General features: G+C 39.6%; 10 non-coding genes and 28 pseudogenes across 10 annotated transcripts; all 38 read left to right on the top strand.

Annotated features, from left to right (window-relative positions):
• The first annotated feature begins 152 nt into the window (after positions 1–152).
• LOC143455995 (5S ribosomal RNA) lies at positions 153–271 on the top strand (annotated as a pseudogene).
• Positions 272–381: 110 nt separating this feature from the next.
• Positions 382–500, top strand: LOC143456743 (5S ribosomal RNA; annotated as a pseudogene).
• Positions 501–610: 110 nt separating this feature from the next.
• LOC143455470 (5S ribosomal RNA) lies at positions 611–729 on the top strand (annotated as a pseudogene).
• Positions 730–839: 110 nt separating this feature from the next.
• LOC143457401 (5S ribosomal RNA) lies at positions 840–958 on the top strand (annotated as a pseudogene).
• A 110-nt stretch (positions 959–1068) lies between these two features.
• LOC143455113 (5S ribosomal RNA) lies at positions 1069–1187 on the top strand. Its single transcript, XR_013116706.1, has one exon. It is a non-coding gene; the product is annotated as a 5S ribosomal RNA (ribosomal RNA).
• A 110-nt stretch (positions 1188–1297) lies between these two features.
• LOC143456045 (5S ribosomal RNA) lies at positions 1298–1416 on the top strand (annotated as a pseudogene).
• Positions 1417–1682: 266 nt separating this feature from the next.
• On the top strand, positions 1683–1801 carry LOC143456457 (5S ribosomal RNA; annotated as a pseudogene).
• Positions 1802–1911: 110 nt separating this feature from the next.
• On the top strand, positions 1912–2030 carry LOC143455749 (5S ribosomal RNA; annotated as a pseudogene).
• A 110-nt stretch (positions 2031–2140) lies between these two features.
• Positions 2141–2259, top strand: LOC143453874 (5S ribosomal RNA). Its single transcript, XR_013115524.1, has one exon. It is a non-coding gene; the product is annotated as a 5S ribosomal RNA (ribosomal RNA).
• A 110-nt stretch (positions 2260–2369) lies between these two features.
• On the top strand, positions 2370–2488 carry LOC143455643 (5S ribosomal RNA; annotated as a pseudogene).
• A 110-nt stretch (positions 2489–2598) lies between these two features.
• LOC143456530 (5S ribosomal RNA) lies at positions 2599–2707 on the top strand (annotated as a pseudogene).
• A 110-nt stretch (positions 2708–2817) lies between these two features.
• Positions 2818–2936, top strand: LOC143457148 (5S ribosomal RNA; annotated as a pseudogene).
• A 110-nt stretch (positions 2937–3046) lies between these two features.
• Positions 3047–3165, top strand: LOC143454501 (5S ribosomal RNA). The gene has a single exon (XR_013116120.1). It is a non-coding gene; the product is annotated as a 5S ribosomal RNA (ribosomal RNA).
• A 329-nt stretch (positions 3166–3494) lies between these two features.
• Positions 3495–3613, top strand: LOC143454894 (5S ribosomal RNA). Its single transcript, XR_013116498.1, has one exon. It is a non-coding gene; the product is annotated as a 5S ribosomal RNA (ribosomal RNA).
• Positions 3614–3723: 110 nt separating this feature from the next.
• Positions 3724–3842, top strand: LOC143456742 (5S ribosomal RNA; annotated as a pseudogene).
• A 110-nt stretch (positions 3843–3952) lies between these two features.
• LOC143455469 (5S ribosomal RNA) lies at positions 3953–4071 on the top strand (annotated as a pseudogene).
• A 110-nt stretch (positions 4072–4181) lies between these two features.
• On the top strand, positions 4182–4300 carry LOC143457400 (5S ribosomal RNA; annotated as a pseudogene).
• A 110-nt stretch (positions 4301–4410) lies between these two features.
• On the top strand, positions 4411–4529 carry LOC143456090 (5S ribosomal RNA; annotated as a pseudogene).
• A 329-nt stretch (positions 4530–4858) lies between these two features.
• On the top strand, positions 4859–4977 carry LOC143454893 (5S ribosomal RNA). Its single transcript, XR_013116497.1, has one exon. It is a non-coding gene; the product is annotated as a 5S ribosomal RNA (ribosomal RNA).
• A 110-nt stretch (positions 4978–5087) lies between these two features.
• On the top strand, positions 5088–5206 carry LOC143456740 (5S ribosomal RNA; annotated as a pseudogene).
• A 110-nt stretch (positions 5207–5316) lies between these two features.
• Positions 5317–5435, top strand: LOC143455468 (5S ribosomal RNA; annotated as a pseudogene).
• Positions 5436–5774: 339 nt separating this feature from the next.
• Positions 5775–5893, top strand: LOC143455111 (5S ribosomal RNA). The gene has a single exon (XR_013116704.1). It is a non-coding gene; the product is annotated as a 5S ribosomal RNA (ribosomal RNA).
• Positions 5894–6003: 110 nt separating this feature from the next.
• LOC143456044 (5S ribosomal RNA) lies at positions 6004–6122 on the top strand (annotated as a pseudogene).
• Positions 6123–6388: 266 nt separating this feature from the next.
• LOC143456456 (5S ribosomal RNA) lies at positions 6389–6507 on the top strand (annotated as a pseudogene).
• Positions 6508–6617: 110 nt separating this feature from the next.
• LOC143455748 (5S ribosomal RNA) lies at positions 6618–6736 on the top strand (annotated as a pseudogene).
• A 110-nt stretch (positions 6737–6846) lies between these two features.
• LOC143455383 (5S ribosomal RNA) lies at positions 6847–6965 on the top strand (annotated as a pseudogene).
• A 110-nt stretch (positions 6966–7075) lies between these two features.
• LOC143455642 (5S ribosomal RNA) lies at positions 7076–7194 on the top strand (annotated as a pseudogene).
• Positions 7195–7304: 110 nt separating this feature from the next.
• On the top strand, positions 7305–7413 carry LOC143456750 (5S ribosomal RNA; annotated as a pseudogene).
• A 110-nt stretch (positions 7414–7523) lies between these two features.
• LOC143454272 (5S ribosomal RNA) lies at positions 7524–7642 on the top strand. Its single transcript, XR_013115905.1, has one exon. It is a non-coding gene; the product is annotated as a 5S ribosomal RNA (ribosomal RNA).
• Positions 7643–7752: 110 nt separating this feature from the next.
• Positions 7753–7871, top strand: LOC143455378 (5S ribosomal RNA; annotated as a pseudogene).
• A 110-nt stretch (positions 7872–7981) lies between these two features.
• On the top strand, positions 7982–8100 carry LOC143455189 (5S ribosomal RNA). Its single transcript, XR_013116778.1, has one exon. It is a non-coding gene; the product is annotated as a 5S ribosomal RNA (ribosomal RNA).
• Positions 8101–8210: 110 nt separating this feature from the next.
• On the top strand, positions 8211–8329 carry LOC143454549 (5S ribosomal RNA). Its single transcript, XR_013116166.1, has one exon. It is a non-coding gene; the product is annotated as a 5S ribosomal RNA (ribosomal RNA).
• Positions 8330–8439: 110 nt separating this feature from the next.
• On the top strand, positions 8440–8558 carry LOC143456041 (5S ribosomal RNA; annotated as a pseudogene).
• Positions 8559–8667: 109 nt separating this feature from the next.
• LOC143456783 (5S ribosomal RNA) lies at positions 8668–8786 on the top strand (annotated as a pseudogene).
• Positions 8787–8896: 110 nt separating this feature from the next.
• LOC143455319 (5S ribosomal RNA) lies at positions 8897–9015 on the top strand. The gene has a single exon (XR_013116902.1). It is a non-coding gene; the product is annotated as a 5S ribosomal RNA (ribosomal RNA).
• A 110-nt stretch (positions 9016–9125) lies between these two features.
• On the top strand, positions 9126–9244 carry LOC143457366 (5S ribosomal RNA; annotated as a pseudogene).
• Positions 9245–9354: 110 nt separating this feature from the next.
• On the top strand, positions 9355–9473 carry LOC143456003 (5S ribosomal RNA; annotated as a pseudogene).
• A 110-nt stretch (positions 9474–9583) lies between these two features.
• Positions 9584–9702, top strand: LOC143456093 (5S ribosomal RNA; annotated as a pseudogene).
• The last annotated feature ends 87 nt before the right edge of the window (positions 9703–9789 follow it).

Raw genomic sequence — 9789 nt, 5'->3', positions numbered from 1 at the left:
CTTGGATGGGTGACCGCCTGGCAATACCGGGTGTTGTAAGCATTTTAGTCATTCTGTTTATTTCAATTAATTTTATAGCAACTATTTGCGTTTTTGAATTTCCTATGCAATCGAATTATAATTGAAAAAGACATTTTATTTCTTTTGAAATTGCCTACGACCATACCAGGTTGAGTAGACCCGATCTCGTTCGATCTCGGAAGTTAAGCAACCTCGGGCCCGGTTAGTACTTGGATGGGTGAGCGCCTAGGAATACAGGGTGTTGTAAGCATTTTAGTCATGCTGTATATTTCAATTAAATATATAGCAACTGTTTGCTTTTTTGAATTTCCTATGCAAACGAAATAGAATTGAAATTGCCATTTTCTTTCGTTTGAAATCGCCTACGACCATACCAGGTTGAGCAGACTTGATTTCGTTCGATCTCGGAAATCAAGCAACCTCGGGCCCGGTTAGTACTTGGATGAGCGACCGCCTGGGAATACCGGGTATTGTAAGCATTTTAGTCATTCTGTATATTTCGATTAAATTTTTAGCAACTATTTTCTTTTTTGAATTTCCTATGCAATCGAATTAGAATTGAAAAGGCCATTTTCTTTCTTTTGAAATTGCCTACGACCATACCAGGTTGAGTAGACCCGATCTCGTTCGATCTCGGAAATTAAGCAACCTCGGGCCCGGTTAGTATATGGATGGGTGACCGCCTGGAAATACCGGATGTTGTAAGCATTTTAGTCATGCTGTATATTTCAATTAAATTTATAGCAACTGAATTCTTTTTTGAATTTCCTTTGCAATCGAATTAGAATTGGAAAGACCATTTTCTTTCATTTGAAATCGCCTACGGCCACACCAGGTTGAGTAGACCCGATCTCGTTCGTTCTGCGAAGTTAAGCAACCTCGGGCCCTGTTAGTACTTGGATGGGTTATCGCCTGGGAATAGTGGGTGCTGTAAGCATTTTAGTCATGCTGTATATTTCGATTAAATTTTTTGCAAATATTTACTTTTTTGAATTTCCTATGCAATCGAATTAGAATTGAAAAGGCCATTTTCTTTCTTTTGAAATTGCCTACGACCATACCAGACTGAGTAGTCCCGATCTCGTTCGATCTCGGAAGTTAAGCAACCTCGGGCCCGGTTAGTACTTGGATGGGTGACCGCCTGGGAATACCGGGTGTTGTAAGCATTTTAGTCATGCTGTATACTTCAATTAAATTTATAACATCTGTTTGCCTTTTTGAATTTCCTATGCAATCGAATTAGAATTGAAAAGGCCATTTTCTTTCTTTTGAAATCACCTACGACCATACCAGGTTGAGTAGACCCGATCTCGTTCGATCTCGGAAGTCAAGCAACCTCGGGCCCGGTTAGTACTTGGATGGGTGACCGCCTGGGAATACCGTGTGTTATAAGCATTTTAGTCATGCTGTGTATTTCAATTAAATTTTTAGCAACTATTTGCTTTTTTCAATTTCCTATGCAATCGAATAAGAATTCATAAGGCCATTTTCTTTCTTTTGAGATCACCTACGACCATACCAGGTTGAGTAGACCCGATCTCGTTCGATCTCGGAAGTTAAGCAACATCGGGCCCGGTAAATATATAGCAACTGTTTGCTTTTTTGAATTTCCTATGCAAACGAAATAGAATTGAAAATGCCATTTTCTTTCGTTTGAAATCGCCTACGACCATACCAGGTTGAGCAGACTTGATTTCGTTCGATCTCGGAAGTTAAGCAACCTCGGGCCCGGTTAGTACTTGGATGAGCGACCGCCTGGGAATACCGGGTATTGTAAGCATTTTAGTCATTCTGTATATTTCGATTAAATTTTTAGCAACTATTTGCTTTTTTGAATTTCCTATGCAATCGAATTAGAATTGAAAAGGCCATTTTCTTTCTTTTGAAATTGCCTACGACCATACCAGGTTGAGTAGACCCGATCTCGTTCGATCTCGGAAATTAAACAACCTCGGGCCCGGTTAGTATATGGATGGGTGACCGCCTGGAAATACCGGATGTTGTAAGCATTTTAGTCATGCTGTATCTTTCAATCAAATTTATAGCAACTATTTGATTATTTGAATTTCCTATGGAATCGAATTAGAATTGAAAAGGCCATTTTCTTTCATTTGAAATCGCCTACGACCATACCAGGTTGAGTAGACCCGATCTCGTTCGATCTCGGAAGTTAAGCAACCTCGGGCCTGGTTAGTACTTGGATGGGTGACCGCCTGGGAATACCGGGTGTTGTAAGCAATTTAGTCATGCAGTAACTTTCAATCAAATTTATAGCAACTATTTGATTTTTTGAATTTCCTATGCAATCGAATTAGAATTGAAAAGGCCATTTTCTTTCATTTGAAATCGCCTACGACCATACCAGTTTGAGTAGACCCGATCTCGTTCGATCTCGGAAGTTAAGCAACTTCGGGCCCTGTTAGTACTTGGATGGGTGACCGCCTGGGAATACCGGGTGTTGTAAGCAATTTAGTCATGCTGTATATTTCAATTAAATATATAGCAACTGTTTGTGATTTTGAATTTCCTATGCAAACGAATTATAATTAAAAAAGCCATTTTCTTTCATTTGAATTCGCCTACGACCATACCAGGTTGAGTAGACCCGATCTCGGAAGTTAAGCAACCTCGGGCCCGGTTAGTACTTGGATGGGTGACCGCCTTGGAATACCTGGTGTTGTAAGCATTTTAGTCATGCTGTATATTTCAATCAAATTTATAACAACTATTTTCTATTTTGAAATTCCTATGCAATCGAATTAGAATTGGAAAGACCATTTTATTTCATTTGAAATCGTCTACGACCATACCAGGTTGAGTAGACCCAATCTCGTTCGATCTCGGAAGTTAAGCAACATCGGGCCCGGATAGTACTTGGATGGGTGATCGCCTGGGAATAGTGGGTGCTGTAAGCATTTTAGTCATGCTGTATATTTCGATTAAAATTTTACCAACTATTTGCTTTTTTGAATTTCCTATGCAATCGAATTAGAATTCATAAATCTATTTTCTTTCTTTTGAAATTGCCTACAACCATACCAGGTTGAGTAGACCCGATCTCCTTCGATCTCGGAAGTTAAGCAACCTCGGGCCCGGTTAGTACTTGGATGGTTGACCGCCTGGGAATACCGGGTGTTGTAAGCATTTTAGTCATGCCGTATATTTCAATTAAATTTATAACATCTGTTTGCCTTTTTCAATTTCTTATGCAATCGAATTAAAATTGAAAAGGCCATTTTCTTTATTTTGAAATCACCTACGACCATATCAGGTTGAATAGATACGATCTCGGAAGTTAAGCAACCTCGGACCCGGTTAGTACTTGGATGGGTGACCGCCTGGCAATACCGGGTGTTGTAAGCATTTTAGTCATTCTGTTTATTTCAATTAATTTTATAGCAACTATTTGCGTTTTTGAATTTCCTATGCAATCGAATTATAATTGAAAAAGACATTTTATTTCTTTTGAAATTGCCTACGACCATACCAGGTTGAGTAGACCCGATCTCGTTCGATCTCGGAAGTTAAGCAACCTCGGGCCCGGTTAGTACTTGGATGGGTGACCGCCTAGGAATACAGGGTGTTGTAAGCATTTTAGTCATGCTGTATATTTCAATTAAATATATAGCAACTGTTTGCTTTTTTGAATTTCCTATGCAAACGAAATAGAATTGAAATTGCCATTTTCTTTCGTTTGAAATCGCCTACGACCATACCAGGTTGAGCAGACTTGATTTCGTTCGATCTCGGAAATCAAGCAACCTCGGGCCCGGTTAGTACTTGGATGAGCGACCGCCTGGGAATACCGGGTATTGTAAGCATTTTAGTCATTCTGTATATTTCGATTAAATTTTTAGCAACTATTTTCTTTTTTGAATTTCCTATGCAATCGAATTAGAATTGAAAAGGCCATTTTCTTTCTTTTGAAATTGCCTACGACCATACCAGGTTGAGTAGACCCGATCTCGTTCGATCTCGGAAATTAAGCAACCTCGGGCCCGGTTAGTATATGGATGGGTGACCGCCTGGAAATACCGGATGTTGTAAGCATTTTAGTCATGCTGTATATTTCAATTAAATTTATAGCAACTGAATTCTTTTTTGAATTTCCTTTGCAATCGAATTAGAATTGGAAAGACCATTTTCTTTCATTTGAAATCGCCTACGGCCACACCAGGTTGAGTAGACCCGATCTCGTTCGTTCTGCGAAGTTAAGCAACCTCGGGCCCTGTTAGTACTTGGATGGGTTATCGCCTGGGAATAGTGGGTGCTGTAAGCATTTTAGTCATGCTGTATATTTCGATTAAATTTTTAGCAAATATTTACTTTTTTGAATTTCCTATGCAATCGAATTAGAATTGAAAAGGCCATTTTCTTTCTTTTGAAATTGCCTACGACCATACCAGACTGAGTAGTCCCGATCTCGTTCGATCTCGGAAGTTAAGCAACCTCGGGCCCGGTTAGTACTTGGATGGGTGACCGCCTGGGATTACCGGGTGTTGTAAGCATTTTAGTCATGCCGTATATTTCAATTAAATTTATAACATCTGTTTGCCTTTTTCAATTTCTTATGCAATCGAATTAAAATTGAAAAGGCCATTTTCTTTATTTTGAAATCACCTACGACCATATCAGGTTGAATAGATACGATCTCGGAAGTTAAGCAACCTCGGACCCGGTTAGTACTTGGATGGGTGACCGCCTGGCAATACCGGGTGTTGTAAGCATTTTAGTCATTCTGTTTATTTCAATTAATTTTATAGCAACTATTTGCGTTTTTGAATTTCCTATGCAATCGAATTATAATTGAAAAAGACATTTTATTTCTTTTGAAATTGCCTACGACCATACCAGGTTGAGTAGACCCGATCTCGTTCGATCTCGGAAGTTAAGCAACCTCGGGCCCGGTTAGTACTTGGATGGGTGACCGCCTAGGAATACAGGGTGTTGTAAGCATTTTAGTCATGCTGTATATTTCAATTAAATATATAGCAACTGTTTGCTTTTTTGAATTTCCTATGCAAACGAAATAGAATTGAAATTGCCATTTTCTTTCGTTTGAAATCGCCTACGACCATACCAGGTTGAGCAGACTTGATTTCGTTCGATCTCGGAAATCAAGCAACCTCGGGCCCGGTTAGTACTTGGATGAGCGACCGCCTGGGAATACCGGGTATTGTAAGCATTTTAGTCATTCTGTATATTTCGATTAAATTTTTAGCAACTATTTTCTTTTTTGAATTTCCTATGCAATCGAATTAGAATTGAAAAGGCCATTTTCTTTCTTTTGAAATTGCCTACGACCATACCAGGTTGAGTAGACCCGATCTCGTTCGATCTCGGAAATTAAGCAACCTCGGGCCCGGTTAGTATATGGATGGGTGACCGCCTGGAAATACCGGATGTTGTAAGCATTTTAGTCATGCTGTATATTTCAATTAAATTTATAGCAACTGAATTCTTTTTTGAATTTCCTTTGCAATCGAATTAGAATTGGAAAGACCATTTTCTTTCATTTGAAATCGCCTACGGCCACACCAGGTTGAGTAGACCCGATCTCGTTCGTTCTGCGAAGTTAAGCAACCTCGGGCCCTGTTAGTACTTGGATGGGTTATCGCCTGGGAATAGTGGGTGTTGTAAGCATTTTAGTCATGCTGTATATTTCGATTAAATTTTTAGCAAATATTTACTTTTTTGAATTTCCTATGCAATCGAATTAGAATTGAAAAGGCCATTTTCTTTCTTTTGAAATTGCCTACGACCATACCAGACTGAGTAGTCCCGATCTCGTTCGATCTCGGAAGTTAAGCAACCTCGGGCCCGGTTAGTACTTGGATGGGTGACCGCCTGGGAATACCGGGTGTTGTAAGCATTTTAGTCATGCTGTATACTTCAATTAAATTTATAACATCTGTTTGCCTTTTTGAATTTCCTATGCAATCGAATTAGAATTGAAAAGGCCATTTTCTTTCTTTTGAAATCACCTACGACCATACCAGGTTGAGTAGACCCGATCTCGTTCGATCTCGGAAGTCAAGCAACCTCGGGCCCGGTTAGTACTTGGATGGGTGACCGCCTGGGAATACCGTGTGTTATAAGCATTTTAGTCATGCTGTGTATTTCAATTAAATTTTTAGCAACTATTTGCTTTTTTCAATTTCCTATGCAATCGAATAAGAATTCATAAGGCCATTTTCTTTTTTTTGAGATCACCTACGACCATACCAGGTTGAGTAGACCCGATCTCGTTCGATCTCGGAAGTTAAGCAACCTCGGGCCCGGTAAATATATAGCAACTGTTTGCTTTTTTGAATTTCCTATGCAAACGAAATAGAATTGAAAATGCCATTTTCTTTCGTTTGAAATCGCCTACGACCATACCAGGTTGAGCAGACTTGATTTCGTTCGATCTCGGAAGTTAAGCAACCTCGGGCCCGGTTAGTACTTGGATGAGCGACCGCCTGGGAATACCGGGTATTGTAAGCATTTTAGTCATTCTGTATATTTCGATTAAGTTTTTAGCAACTATTTGCTTTTTTGAATTTCCTATGCAATCGAATTAGAATTGAAAAGGCCATTTTCTTTCTTTTGAAATTGCCTACGACCATACCAGGTTGAGTAGACCCGATCTCGTTCGATCTCGGAAATTAAACAACCTCGGGCCCGGTTAGTATATGGATGGGTGACCGCCTGGAAATACCGGATGTTGTAAGCATTTTAGTCATGCTGTATCTTTCAATCAAATTTATAGCAACTATTTGATTATTTGAATTTCCTATGGAATCGAATTAGAATTGAAAAGGCCATTTTCTTTCATTTGAAATCGCCTACGACCATACCAGGTTGAGTAGACCCGATCTCGTTCGATCTCGGAGGTTAAGCAACCTCGAACCTGGTTAGTACTTGGATGGGTGACCGCCTGGGAATACCGGGTGTTGTAAGCAATTTAGTCATGCAGTAACTTTCAATCAAATTTATAGCAACTATTTGATTTTTTGAATTTCCTATGCAATCGAATTAGAATTGAAAAGGCCATTTTCTTTCATTTGAAATCGCCTACGACCATACCAGTTTGAGTAGACCCGATCTCGTTCGATCTCGGAAGTTAAGCAACTTCGGGCCCTGTTAGTACTTGGATGGGTGACCGCCTGGGAATACCGGGTGTTGTAAGCAATTTAGTCATGCTGTATATTTCAATTAAATATATAGCAACTGTTTGTGATTTTGAATTTCCTATGCAAACGAATTATAATTAAAAAAGCCATTTTCTTTCATTTGAATTCGCCTACGACCATACCAGGTTGAGTAGACCCGATCTCGGAAGTTAAGCAACCTCGGGCCCGGTTAGTACTTGGATGGGTGACCGCCTGGGAATACCGGGTGTTGCAAGCATTTTAGTCATGCTGTAAATGCCAATTAAAATTATAGCAACTATTTGCGTTTTTAAATTTCCTATGCAATCGAATTAGAAGTGGAAAGACCATTTTCTTTCTTTTGAAATTGCCTACGACCATACCAGGTTGAGTAGACCCGATCTCGTTCGATCTCGGAAGTTAAGCAACCTCGGGCCCGGTTAGTACTTGGATGGGTGACCGCCTGGGAATACCGGGTGTTGTAAGCATTTTAGTCATGCTGTATATGTCAATTAAAATTATAGCAACTATTTGCGTTTTTGAATTTCCTATGCAATCGAATTAGAAGTGGAAAGACCATTTTCTTTCTTTTGAAATTGCCTACGACCATACCAGGTTGAGTAGACCCGATCTCCTTCGATCTCGGAAGTTAATCAACCTTGGGCCCGGTTAGTACTTGGATGGGTGACCGCCTGGGAATACCGGCTGTTGTAAGCATTTTAGTCATGTTATATATTTCAATTAACTTTTTAGCAACTATTTGCTTTTTTAAATTTCCTATGCAATCGAATTAGAATTGAAATTGCCATTTCCTTTCTTTTGAAATCGCCTACGACCATACCAGGTTGAGCAGACCTGATCTCGTTCGATCTCGGAAGTTAAGCAACCTCGGGCCCGGTTAGTACTTGGATGGGTGACCGCCTGGGAATACCGGGTGCTGTAAACATTTTAGTCATGCTGTATATTTCAATTAAATTTATAGCAACTATTTGCTTTTTTGAATTTCCTATGCAATCGAATTATAATTTAAAAAGCCATTTTCTTTCTTTTGAAATCGCCTACGACCATACCAGGTTGAGCAGACCTGATCTCGTTCGACCTCGGAAGTTAAGCAATCTCGGGCCCGGTTAGTACTTGGATGGGTGACCGCCTGGGAATACCGGGTGTTGTAAGCATTTTAGTCATGCTGTATACTTCAATTAAATTTATAACATCTGTTTGCCATTTTGAATTTCCTATGCAATCGAATTAGAATTCATAAGGCCATTTTCTTTCTTTTGAAATCACCTACGACCATACCAGGTTGAGTATACCCGATCTCGTTCGATCTCGGAATTTAAGCAACCACGGGCTCGGTTAGTATTTGAATGGGTGACCGCCTGGGAATACCGGGTGCTGTAAGCATTTTAGTCATGCTGTATATTTCAATTAAATATTTAGCAACAATTTGCTTTTTTTATTTCCTATGCAATCGAATTAGAATTGAAATTGCCAATTTATTTCTTTTGAAATCGCCTACGACCATACCCGGTTGAGAAGACCTGACCTCGTTCGATCTCGGAAGTTAAGCAACCTCGGGCCCGGTTAGTACTTGGATGGGTGATCGCCTGGGAATAGTGGGTGCTGTAAGCATTTTAGTCATGCTGTATATTTCGATTGAATTTTTAGCAACTATTTGTATTTTTGAATTTCCTATGCAATCGAATTAGAATTGAAAAGGCCATTTTCTTACTTTTGAAATTGCCTACGACCATACCAGGTTGAGTAGACCTGATCTCGTTCGATCTCAGAAGTTAAGCAACCTCGGGCGCGGTTAGTACTTGGATGGGTGACCGCCTGGAAATACCGGGTGTTGTAAGCATTTTAGTCATGCTGTATATTTCAATTAAATTTATAGCAACTGTTGGCTTTTTTGAATTTCCTATGCAATCGAATTAGAATTGGAAAGACCATTTTCTTTCATTTGAAATCGCCTACGACCATACCAGAATGAGTAGACCCGATCTCGTTTGTTCTCCGAAGTTAAGCAACCTCGGGCCCTGTTAGTACTTGGATGGGTGATCGCCTGGGAATAGTGGGTGGTGTAAGCATTTTAGTCATGATGTATATTTCAATCAAATTTTTAGCAAGTATTTGCTTTTTTTAATTTCCTATGCAATCGAATTAGAATTGAAAAGGCCATTTTCTTACTTTTGAAATTGCCTACGACCATACCAGGTTGAGTAGTCCCGATCTCGTTCGATCTAGGAAGTTAAGCAAACTCGGGCCCGGTTAGTACTTGGATGGGTGACCGCCTGGGAATACCGGGTGTTGTAAGTATTTTTGTCATGCTGTATACTTCAATTAAATTTATAACATCTGTTTGCCTTTTTGAATTTCCTATGCAATCGAATTAGAATTGAAAAGTCCATTTTCTTTCTTTTGAAATTGCCTACGACCATACCAGGTTGAGTAGACCCGATCTCGTTCGATCTCGGAAATTAAACAACCTCGGGCCCGGTTAGTATATGGATGGGTAACCGCCTGGAAATACCGGATGTTGTAAGCATTTTAGTCATGCTGTATCTTTCAATCAAATTTATAGCAACTATTTGATTATTTGAATTTCCTATGGAATCGAATTAGAATTGAAAAG

Source organism: Clavelina lepadiformis, chromosome 4 (genome assembly GCF_947623445.1).
Source record: "Clavelina lepadiformis chromosome 4, kaClaLepa1.1, whole genome shotgun sequence".
In the NCBI taxonomy this organism is placed as follows: domain Eukaryota; kingdom Metazoa; phylum Chordata; class Ascidiacea; order Aplousobranchia; family Clavelinidae; genus Clavelina; species Clavelina lepadiformis.
The sequence above is the reverse complement of the archived record's forward strand: the minus strand, read 5'-3'. Positions and strand labels throughout refer to the sequence as shown.